Genomic DNA, 12612 nt, shown 5'->3' with positions numbered 1-12612 from the left:
TTCACTGCTGTATTTAAATCACTGGAGACTCTATTGTTGCAGAAGCTTAGACTTCTAGCTACAGTTCAGAGAAATCAGCAGTAGCAGTTCAAGAACAAAACATCTAGTTATGTGATTGAATTATTATCATACAACAGTGTTGGAAACAGAGTTTCAGGCTTAAGATGGCAGAATTTTTTTTAAAGCAATGCATTTGTAGTATAGTAAAGATATAGAAGGCAAGATCTGATATCCAAGTACTTTTTTGTAGTATTTGTCTTTTATAGAGAAAAAACACAAAAAAGCTTATGTCAGTCTTAAGGGTTCTATTCTTCAATTGCTTAGAAAAAAGGAAACTGGCCTGACCCATCCTGGTTTGGAATATAAAGCTTTCAAATCTAATATAGTCAAAGTTTCTTATGAACATTCATCTTCAAAATTAAATCTAAAAATATAGTCTTAGGGATTATCTGTATTTACATTGATACAGGTTTTATTGGATTTGTGACCAAAGCCACAATATAATAAATTCATTTATAAGTTTGCTTTCTTTTCTTGAAGTAGAATTACCAGCAGATTTCTGATTGTGGTGTAAAAGGCAGACAAAAGAAAACTGTAAGTACAACATACAACTAGCCTTAAAATGGTATAATTTGATACCACTGATTATACAAAAAGCATTTTCTTAATGTAGAACACTTGAGAGAAGCCTGACTCTAAATCTATAGCTATTGAAAAGAAAGGACATTTTATACAAAATTAGCTATTTATTTTACAGTAATTATATTGTATTGATGTTATCACTCTTCATAATTTTTTAAAAAGCAGCTTTCTTATTATTTCTATCATATGTGACCCTTCTTGCTCTAAAAAGATGGTCCTACTCAATTTAGATTTATAATCAGGTCTTCCCAGTCTAAGGATCACAGAATTATCATTCTTAGTGATACTAAACTTTCTCTAAAAAGTTGTTTGTTTGTTTCAGATTTATTTATTTATTCATGAGAGACACACACAGAGAGAGAGAGAGAGAGTCAGAGACACAGGCAGAGGGAGAAGCAGGCTCCATGCAGGGAGCCCAACATGGGACTCGATCCCAGGTCTCCAGGATCAGGCCCTGCGCCGAAGGTGGCGCTAAACCACTGAGCCACCCAGGCTGCCCTAAAAAGTTGGTTTTTATATAAGTATTAAATTCTTATATTATTCATAGGAGAAATCTTATTTCAACATCAATGATTTCCATAAATTTCATCATCTACCAAAGACATCTTCAGAAGTTTAAAGGCTAATGGCCAAGTAGAGAGGTCTCAGATTTAATGATAACCCCTTACATTAAAATTTTTTACAGATTTCCACCTCAAACAAAACTTCACCAGACTTTGAAATATATAGGTGTCAATGCCCACTTATCATTTAAAAAAATATGTTAAGTAAATTTAGAAGCTAAAGTGGTATCTCTGAGTGCTTGGTATATAATCAATGAAATGACATCTCAACTGACAGGATCCCCAAAACGTTTGACATGGTGTCTCACGCAAGAAATGAAAAAACATACTTAAGTTTTTGTTTTCCAATGGCCATCAGCTAATTGAATAATGGTTTTACATTTCAGCACCTGCTGAGAAGGAGCGCTACCACTGAAAGGTGAAGAGCTTCTTTGTAGACAACAAGCCAGTGAAACACAGCACCACTGTTCCGTAGTGACAAAGGACAGTTGTGGTTCTTAGCTCTCTCCAGCTCCTGATCCCAGCTTTCCTTGGGATCTGGAGATGGGCAGCTGGTGCCAGATGTGTGCTGAAAGAATTCTCAGGAAACGCATGGCAATAGTTAAATTCACAGGAAACCTGATTTAAGTTACTGAGTGGCCAAAAATTTACTTTTGCCTATGGATGTGCTGAAGCCACAGCAGGGGACTACTTTTCAACTTGTTCCTAAGTGTTTACTTCCTTCTGTGAGTAATCATTATCATCATCATCAGTAACATTTTTGTTCTTACTCTTTGCTAGGTACTGTGCATGCATTATTTATTGGGTGTTCTTCTTATCTTCATTTACAAGTATAGAAAATGGTTTTAGATAGTTCCTATTTCACACAGGGGCCAAGTGGCACAGTGCAGTGTTGAACCTGGGCAGTCTAACTCACAGCCTACTATTGTATCCACTATTCTACCAACCACTCCACTCAATAAAGGAAAAAGTATTAATCATCATAGAAAAATTCACAGATTATAATTATGCCAGTGCTCTATTCATCACTACCAACTAAGTAACCATATCATCTTCTCTAAGAGCTCCTCTCTGTTTTATAAAATGTCTCATTCTTGCTCCAGGCATAAACAGTGGGGACTAGGGGAGGGTGGATGCAGAAAGAAGGGGGCCTTCTCATCACTAGTGAGCTGATTAATTTACAATTAGCAAAGGTTAAAAGGTCCCCTTCTGAAACTTTTGCTTGGGGGCCTAGAATTAAAACTTAGTCACTGAATCCTGTCTCTTTTTGGGGGAAGAAGATCCATCACTAGGTCTCAAGTTACCTCTCCACAGCTCAACTGAGACAGTCCCCTGATGTGGAGTTTCAGTGTGGAACCTCTACAGGTCATCTGATTCTCAAAAGTCGACCTTCTATTTTTTTCAACTGTGTATTATAAAAAAATTTAAATATACAGGGAAGATGAAACTATTTTAAAAAATAGTACAATGGACAGCCATAGTTTCATCATTGCCTAGAATCGATACCCATATACCTACTACCTAGTTGTTAACATATTTTGACATATTTAAATATATTTATTTATATATTTATTTATAATGGACCTTCACTACTTAATACTGTGGTGTAATCTTCCAAGAATAAGAACATCCTCTTACGTAATCACATATCTTTAACATATCTAAGAAAATTATTGTTCTAATATCATATAATACCCAGCCCAAATTCAGATCCTCCCATTTGTTCCAAACTTGTTTCATTTGGCTGTTTTTTTAAAACTAGTATTAAGACAAGCATTGCATTTGCTTGTTCCATCACTTTGGTATTTTTTATTCCAGAATAATTTTTCCCTATCTCTCCTTTTTTTGTGTGTGAAACCAACGTTTTAAAGAAACTAAGGGGTTTTTGTATGATGTTATACATTCTGTATGTGTTTGATTATTTACTCTTGGAGTTATTAATTTATTCCTCTAGCTCTTATAATTCCTATAAACTGGAAGAGTAAGGGCTTCAATAGATTTTGGCAGAAATACTTCATAGGTGATGCTTTTGTGCTTCAGTTACATGATGTCAGGTGTGTCATTTTTTCTAATCTTATATGAGAGCTTGCCTTTGTAAAGATATTTCTTGGAGCACCTGGGTGGTTCAGTTGGTTAGGTGTCCAACTCTTGATTTTGGCTCAGGTCATAACCTCAGGATCATGAGATGGAGCCCCTTGTTAGTCTCCATGCTGGCTGTGGAGTCTGCTTAGGAGTTTCTATCTCCCTTTGCCCTTCCTGCACCCCAGCTCACACATGTATGCTTTCTCTCTCTCTCTCTTAAAAAAAAAAAGATATTTCTTTCTCTTTGAAATTAGCAAGAAATCTGTAGGATTATACTTTGACATCATTAAAATACACTATTCCACTACAACTTTTAATGGCTTTATAATCCATTGATGACCCTTCCATTTATCATTCCGTTTTCATTGACTGACTTTCATTCTTGTGTAGTGCTTGAAAGAATTATTTTTCTCCATGTGGTTATGACACCAACTTAATAGGTTCATGAGCTTTTAATTTGGGTGTTTGATTTCAGTTTGAGTTTTTCTTTTTAAATGATTTTACTTTTTCATATAAAAAATACTTAGAGTCAAAGTTCAAAGTATATGAAAATATATATACCCAAAAGAATTGAAAGCAAGATCTTGAACAGATATTTGTGCACCCATGTTCATTGTACCATTATTCACAGTAGTCAAAAGGTGGAAGGAATCAGTGCCCATCGATAGATGAATGGAGAAACAAAGTGTGGTACATTCACAGCCTTAGAATTCTTAGAATAATAGAATATTATTCAGCCTTAAAGAGGAAGGAAATTTGACATATGCTAAATGGATGAAACTTGAGGACATTATGATAAGTGAAATAAGCCAGTCACAAAAGGTAAATACTATATGAGCCCACCTATATGAGGTGTACCTAAAATTAAGAATTCATAGAAAAAGAAAGTAGAATAATGGTTGCCAGTGATTGAGGGAAGGGAAGAATGCGAAGTTGTTTAATGGATATAGCTTTAGTTTTTCAAGATGAAAAGAATTTTGAATATTGAGTGCATAACAATGTGAATGTAGTTAACACTACATGTAACATATAAAAATCAGTTGTATTTCTTTTTTTTTAAAAGATTTTATTTATTTATTCATGAGAGACATAGAGGAAAAGGCAGAGACACAGGCAGAGGGAGAAGCAATCTCCATGCAGGGAGCCAAAGCAGGACATGATCCCAGGTCTCCAGGATCACACCCTGGACTGAAGGAGGCGTTAAACTGCTGAGCCACTGGGCTGCCCAAAATCAGTTGTGTTTCTATATGCTAACAGTGCACTATTTGAAAAAGAAAATAAGAAAACAATCCCATTTACAATAACATCAAAAAGAGTAAAATACTCAGGAATAAATTTAACCAAGGAGGTGAGAGATTTATATGTTGAAAACTATAAAACATTGATGAAAGGAATTGAAAAAGAAACAAAAAATGGAAAGATAGTCCATGCTCATGGATTCAAAGAATTAATGTTGTTAAAATGTTCATACCATCCAAAGTAATCTACAGATTCAGTGCAATCTCTAAAGCTTCCAATGGTATTTTCAAAGATACAGAAAAAACAATCCTATTTTTGTATGGAAAACATATGGAACCCCCCCAAAAAGACCCCTAATAGCCAAAAAATCTTGAGCAAGAAGAACAAAACTAGAGGCATCACACTTCCTGATTTCAAATTATATTACAAAGCTATAGTAATCAAAGAAGTAAGGTGTTCACAAAAAAACAGACACTAGACTGATGGAACAAAATAGCCCAGAAATGAAATCTACACATATACAGTCAATTAATTTTTGCCAAGGGCACCAAGAGTACAAAATGGAGAAAGGATAGACTTTTCAATAAATGGTGTTGAAAAACTGGATAACCACATACAGAAGAATGAAATGGAGCCCTATTTTCCAACATAAACAAAAATCAGCTCAAAATAACTTAATATAAGAACTGAAACCATAAAACTCCTGTAAGTAGACATAGAGGGAAAATTTCTTGACATGTACATTAACAACGATTTTTTAAATATATAACACCAAAAGCACAAGCAACAAAAGCAAAAATGAACAAAATAAAACCTAAAAATAAACATCAAACTAAAATGCTTCTGCACAGCAAAAATAATAATAATAGTAATCAACAAAATGAAAAGGCAACCTGTGGAATGGGAGAAAGTATTTGCACACCATATATCTGATAAGAGGTTAATATCCAAAAGTACTCCTACAACTCAGCAACAAGAACAACAAGAACTTTATAAAAATAAATTTTAAAATGGACAAAGGACTTGAATAGATATTTCTCCCAACTAAACATACACATGGCCAGCAGGTATGTGAAAAAGGTGTTCAACATCATTAATCATCAGGGAAATGCAAATTAAAACCACAAGATAACATCTCACACCTGTAAGGGTGGCTATTATTATAAAAATAGAACAAGTGGTGGAAAAGATGTGAAATAAAGGGAATCCTGATACACTGTTAGTAGGAATGTAAATTGATACAGCTATTATGGATAATAGTATGGAGGGTCCTAAAACATTTAAAAATAGAGCTATCATATGATGCAGCAATCACACTTCTGGGTATACATGCAAAAGAATCAAAAGCAGGGTCTTGAAAAGAAATATACACTTCCATGTTCATTGCAACATTATTCACAATAGCCAAGATATGGAAACAACCTAAATGCCCATCAACAGATGAATGGATAAAGAAAATGTAGTATATACATAAAATGGAATATTATTATGCCTTTTTAAAAAAGAAAGAAATCCTGCCATTTACAACAATATGGATGGACCTGGAGGGCTCTGAATAAAATAAGCGAGAGTTGTAAAGACAAATAGTGAATAATCTCATTTTTATGTAGAATTTAAGATAATCTAATTCATATTTAGGAGAACTCTCACTTCCCATCCCTCTACCCTCCATTCCCATTGGTAATTATTTTTATTCATTTCTGATTTATCTTTCTGGAACTTCATTTTACAAACATAAGGAACTACACAGATGCATTCTTATTTTCTCTCCTTTCTTACGCATAAAGACAATGCAGAGTGTGAGGTGTAGAACCCTTTTATCCCTTTTCATAAAGATTATAATGAAGTAAATGGATTCATAGCTTCATATTTTTAGATGTTATATAAGTGTATCCCCTCTTATTGATGGAAACAGTGGACGTCACACAAACTTTCTTTTCTTTTTCTTTTTTAAAGGATTTATTTATTTATTTTGGCGGTGAAGAGTAGAGGAAGAGGGAGGGAGACTCTTAAGTAGACTCTGCATTGAGCGCTGAGCCTGAAGAAGGACTCCAACTCATGACCCTGAGATTACAGCCTGAGCTAAAACCAAGAGTCAGCTGCTTGATGGACTGCCCCCCCAAACACCGCCATACAAACTTTCTACAGTACAATCTCTGGCAACTTTTATTTTCACTGTCACTCAAATGGAGAAAACTGTTCCTGGTGCATTCACACACATGCAACACGATATTTAGTCTTGTAAAGAAAAAAGATCTTAGATTTTGATACCAATTATCATCAATTTCTAATGGATAGTAGTTTCTTTCTCAAGGTTCCTACACTTGGGTCTGCTTTTCCCAATAACATTAATAATATAACCTTAAGAAAACAACAATGTGGGGATCCCTGGGTGGCACAGCGGTTTGGCGCCTGCCTTTGGCCCAGGGCGCGATCCTGGAGACGGGGGATCGAATCCCACATCAGGCTCCCGGTGCATGGAGCCTGCTTCTCCCTCTGCCTGTGTCTCTGCCTCTCTCTCTCTCTCTGTGACTATCATAAATAAATAAAAATTTAAAAAAAAAGATTAAAAAAAAAAAGAAAACAACAATGTTTGCTATTCAAAACACATGCATAGAACCCCAAAATACATAAAGCAAAAGTGATATAACTGAAAGGAGAAACAGATAATTTTGCAATTATCGTTAGATAGTTCAGTGCCTCTTCTTCAATGATTGATGAAATAGAAAATATACAGAATCAGCTAGCTGGGCAGATCTTAATGATAACTGTTATTTTTCTGCTTAAGTTCTAGCTCTGACTACCAATGTTACTCCTAGATGTCTTGGCATGTGCATTCCATGTGCTCTGCATGGAATGTCCTTTCCATCGTCTTTCAGCTTCTGATCAGTTGAGAACTTGGAAAAATGAGAGCATGAAAGTTGCCTAACCAGCAGTATGGAGAACATGTTAAATAATCAAACAGTCACTTTCACAGAAACTTGTTCCAAGGACTGAGCTGATTGAAGAACATTACAAGCAACCCCATTTCCACCATAAAATACTCAGCATGGCCACCCTGAACTACAATGCTACAAGGACCTTCAAGGACCCCTTGAAGAATTAGAGTTGCTCCCTCTTTCAGTGTCCTGGAAATCACCCCAAGGTCTCCAGAATCCCATCAGGAAATGCAAACCTTTGACTTTAATGCTACAGGAATTCAGTCACGGTAGCAGTAGTGCCAGAAACTAGACTGGAAGAGGGTGCCCTAATGGAAGATCTAACTCTATGGTAATTAGGAAGTCCAAAAAGCTCTTCTCTAAATCACTCTGGTTGAAGTTCTTACATCTCAGACCTATTCCAATGATTCAGGAAATATAGAAAACTCTTAATGCGTCTTCTTTTGTTCTTATTAATTAGCAAAGATCAAGGACCAGGCCTAGAAAGAAATACCATGGAAGTGTATATATCAGTGTATGGGTCATCTGGGTCAACCAATGCCTGACTCATGATTGTGATTTGGCAGTGGGGCACACAGACACACATCACAGCTGTAGGTTCCCAACAGAATTGTCTACAAAGGCTGAGCAAGTACCTGGGGTCATGAGATGTCAACACTCAAGGCACAGTGATTCATACTTTATACCAGCCATGGACAGTTCTGAGGAAAATAGAAAAATTAAATAGATCTAGCTGTACCTTGGAAAATCAGTCCAAAACAGAAAGGATTTTTAAGATGTAAGAGAGAGATCTGTGGGGGCGCCCAGGTGACTCGGGTCAGTTGAGCATGTGCTTTTTGGTAGGGTCCTGATCTCAGGGTCCTGGGATCCAACCCCGTGTGGGGTTCCCCACTGAGCGGGGAGCTTCTCCCTCTCTCTCTGTTCCTCCCTCATCTCGTGCTCTCTCTCTCAAATAAATAAAATCTTTTTAAAAAGAAGAAATCTATGAATATCGACACTAAGCAAAAAGCAAGTTTCTTTACTAAGTATTTCTTAGAGAAGAGTCTCTTTTACCAGTTTCTAGTTCGTGACATTTTTGTAACTTGTCTACATGAGATTTCAAGCTCTGTATCTGATAATTTTTAAAAATATTTTATTTATTTATTCATGAGAGACAGAGAGAGAGAGGCAGAGACACAGGCAGAGGGAGAAGTAGGCTACTTGCAAGGAGCCCAATGCGGGACTTGATGCCAGATCCTGGGATTACGCCCTAAGTCAAAGGCAGATGCTCAACTGCTGAGCTACCCAGGCATCCCTCTGATAACTTTCTTAAATGCCTTTGGAAGTAGAAATTAGGAGGCCGGCACATTTCCTTAAAGAGAATAATAAATGAGTGACTTTTACCACATTTCCCCAAGTGACATATAAGGTAAGTATAAAATCATAAAACCAAGGAGTGTGTAAGCAGGTAAAACTCAGGCTGGAGAAAGTCATAGCTGTTCAGATTTCTAAGCTGTTGGGATCCTTTGGTTTCCTTCTTTAAATCTGTCTTTTCTAGAAAACAGTGAGACCCTTACCAACTCTCTCATAGCAAGGACCCATCCATTGGGTAGACTAGAAGGTTTAATTTTTTGTTAGACTGGATAAATACAAGGAGATTAGAGACGTCTTCAAATGTTAGGCAGAGCCATTGTCCGGAATGGAACATACCTGGCATCATGGGCTGCCTTTTTCCTTTGGAGATGCGCCAGTCATAGTATATAGACAGCAATGATAAAGACTCTGAAACTCCCATCCAAGGGAATACAGAGAGGAAATAAGAGCTTTTCATGGTTATTGAACGTAAACTACTGAGTTTGTCAGATGAACTCAGTACCTGCTACCTCCCTCCCCACAATCAAATCCTTTATTTTTTAATATTTTTGGTTCAAATGAGCCTGAATCTACAAAGTATGGAGAAAGGAGAAAGTGAGGAGGGAAACCCATACAGCAATTTTGTCCAAAAGCTGTGTTTATACTCCATACTTATTAGGTTTGGTGCTAAGAAAGAGTTTTCTAACAGCCAGTCTGTGTCATAAACCAGGCTGGAGCACTTCATTTTGGCCCTTGGGAGATTAACTAGCCACTTGAATGCTGATTTAGTGCTTAAAGGAGTAAAGACTTTAAAAGTCATGGGGCTGTAGCTTGCAGAGTTTTGAAAATAAATCTTTTCAGGCTGCCATGCCAGGCAGTACGGCCACACATATTTTTAAAGGGCCAAGGTTTTTATTCATCTCAAACAATTTCCGTGAATTCCCAAGTAAGAGAATGTCTTCAAATTATAAGTTTACTTTCCTCCTATAAACTTGCACCCCCAAAGAAACTATTTGTCACAACATGTGTAAGCCTATTCATTCATGGGAATACATCTGTTTCATATCCCAGCAGTACAGTGGGCTCAGAGACCGTAGTTTGTTATGGGGCAAGAAATTTGATTGACAAATGACATTAAAGGAAAGATCTGTTAATGATGATGAAGTTAAAGATCATTCTCCTTTTGCCTAAGAAAAATTTTTGTTCTGGTCTTTGCTGGTGGTAAAGGAAACCTAGTTAAAATCTCATTAAAGAACCATCCCAACATCACAAGGGCTTAAAAGAGAGACTTAACATATTAATTTGCAGAACAAAGCCCGCCCAAGCCTACAAACAATCTATTAGCACATTTGGCAATGCAGGGCTTTAACACCCAGTTATTACTACAACCTCAGGAAGCCAAGGCCTTCGTGCAGCCTTCCCCGGTGCCCCCCTTCCCCACTCTCACCCCGCCCCCAACCCCTTTGCACCTGGACCTTGGTTTTTTTGTGTGTGTGTTATGAAGAGGGTTATTTTGCCATGGAGAGAGGAGGACTTTCATGACTTCAAACATGGACATTAGATCAAGTTTTTATCTTCTCCCATAATCCTGTCTTTGATGTCACCAGACTGAAACCTCTCAGAATAGAAAGGGAGAGATGTGAAAAGCGGCCTAGTTAATTTATATGTTTAAGTGCTGCTACCCTAATTCACAGGGTAGCATTTTCATTGTCTTCTGCTTTGCATCCTAAAGGCAGGCTTACACCAGGCAATTATGAATGGCTCTTCTGAACAAATAATTGAAATTCACAAGTTGTGGGGTAGAGCTAAACAATGTCTGGGTTGGAGGTGTGAGGTCATCCATGTTCCCTAGGGCATTATTTAAGTTACAGGCACTCTCCTCACAGAACGAGTATTTGTCTTACATTAGCTGTAATGGCGACTAATCAGGTAAACTACATGTGCTAAGGACTAAATAATCTTGGGGAGTCGCTCCTCACAAGGCAATCAGGGATCTAGGGCTTCTGTGCCCTGTGAAAATAGCAAATGTTCCAGGAAATGTGGGGTTCCAATATGGCGATCCAGTTTCAAAATGGGAGTGAACATTAAATGGATTTAATGTCTGGAAAAAGAGTCTTTTGAAGGTAAGAAAAATGGTGGCCTAGGGAAATTCTAAGAGTTCTACAATTTTAACAGTTTAGCTTTTCTCTTCCATGCAGCCAGGCTAGTGTCATCTACAAAGGAGGCTCGGGGTGACGTTGGAAGATGAGTATATTTGCACATATGCATTCATGCTCACACACCCTCAGATGACTAATTAGAAATTAATTACTCCAAGCCCAATTCTGCCCTCTGCTGTGTATGTCCAAATTGCCTAATACAGTGGCATGTTCTCCAAGGAAAAGATTGATGCTGGCTTATAAACATAATAGGATCTTGCATTATCATGAGTATTGCAAAGTAGAATTCAGCAGAAGGCAGCACACACAACAGTCTTAGAATGGGTCCTGTTCACTGAACTTTTAAAAGAATCTCTTGTTAAGGAAAAGGGATTCTCATTTCTGAGGTTGTCTTCCTACTCAGGGCTCCTAATTAATGCCCCCGACCACAACCTAGTGAAAAAAAACAATGAATCTCAACAGGACTGTTATAATAAAAACAAACAAACAAACAAAAATGCTAATGAGGAATCCTGCCTTTTCTCCTTGTTTCTTAGTACCTATGGGCTACGGTGTGCAGTAAAAATGAAAAACATGCAAATTTAAAAGTATATGATAGTATTTACTGATGAAAATGGTGAATCATTTGGTCAATAAATGGTGATGCTTTTCTGGAAGATTCTAAACTCCAGTAACTACACCCGAGTGAAAGACTCTTTTTTTCTCTTTTTCTACTAACTACAAGAAAATTTGTTGTGTTCTTACAGCAAGATTTCCTGAAGCTAAATTTTAAAGCGATGAAAGGGACTGTCTCCTCTATCAAAAGCCTTAATTAATACTATGATCTTCTCATACAAAATTCTGTTTTCTCTTCTTTTTTCCAGAAAGTGTTTGATTTGTCAAGGAAATCTCAGAATAAAATGGAAGGATTGGACTTGCAGAAATTTATAGTCATCCTCACAGTTGTATGCATACAGGCAAGCAAAAATAAACAGATGCAGATATAGATTGTTCATTGCAATGTTGTTTGTAATCATAAATCATAAATTTTGTACATAACTCTTAACAGGGACTGATTTAAATATGGTACTTTATGAAATGGATGGAACCTTTAAGAAGAATGAGTTAGGGGTGACTGAGTGGCTCAGTCAGTTGGGCAACTGCCTTCAGCTCAGGTCAGGATCCGTGGGGTCCTGGGATGAGCCCTGTGTCCAGTTACCTGCTCAGTGGGGAGCCTGCTTCTCCCTTTCCCTCTGCCCAGCTGCCTGCTTATGCTTTCTGACTCTTTCTTTCTCTGTCAAATATATAAATAAAATATTTTTTAAGAAATGAATGAGTTAGATTCAGAGATAGTTGACTGACTTTAAAGCACTAAACATTGAAAATCTTATGGTGCTCCCCCAATACATAATTCCAATTTAAAATAAATTTAAACCATGAAACTCAGAACTCCTTGTATGCTAAATCAAAATAGCCTCTTTCTAGTTATTTTTAGATTCTGAAAGTATTTTGCAACACACTTGGTATAAATTTATCAAAGTTGGTTCCTTTCTTCCATCCTCCCTCCCTTCTTCCCTTCCTCCTTCCTTCCTTCTTTCCTTTTTTTTTTTTTTTTAAGATTTATTTATTTTAGAGAAGAGGGAGAGGGAGCGTGGGGTGGGAGAAGCAGAGGATGAG

The sequence above is a fragment of the Canis lupus genome, chromosome 1 (assembly GCF_048164855.1).
Source record: "Canis lupus baileyi chromosome 1, mCanLup2.hap1, whole genome shotgun sequence".
NCBI classification, from domain to species: Eukaryota; Metazoa; Chordata; class Mammalia; order Carnivora; family Canidae; genus Canis; species Canis lupus.
The sequence above is the reverse complement of the archived record's forward strand: the minus strand, read 5'-3'. Positions refer to the sequence as shown.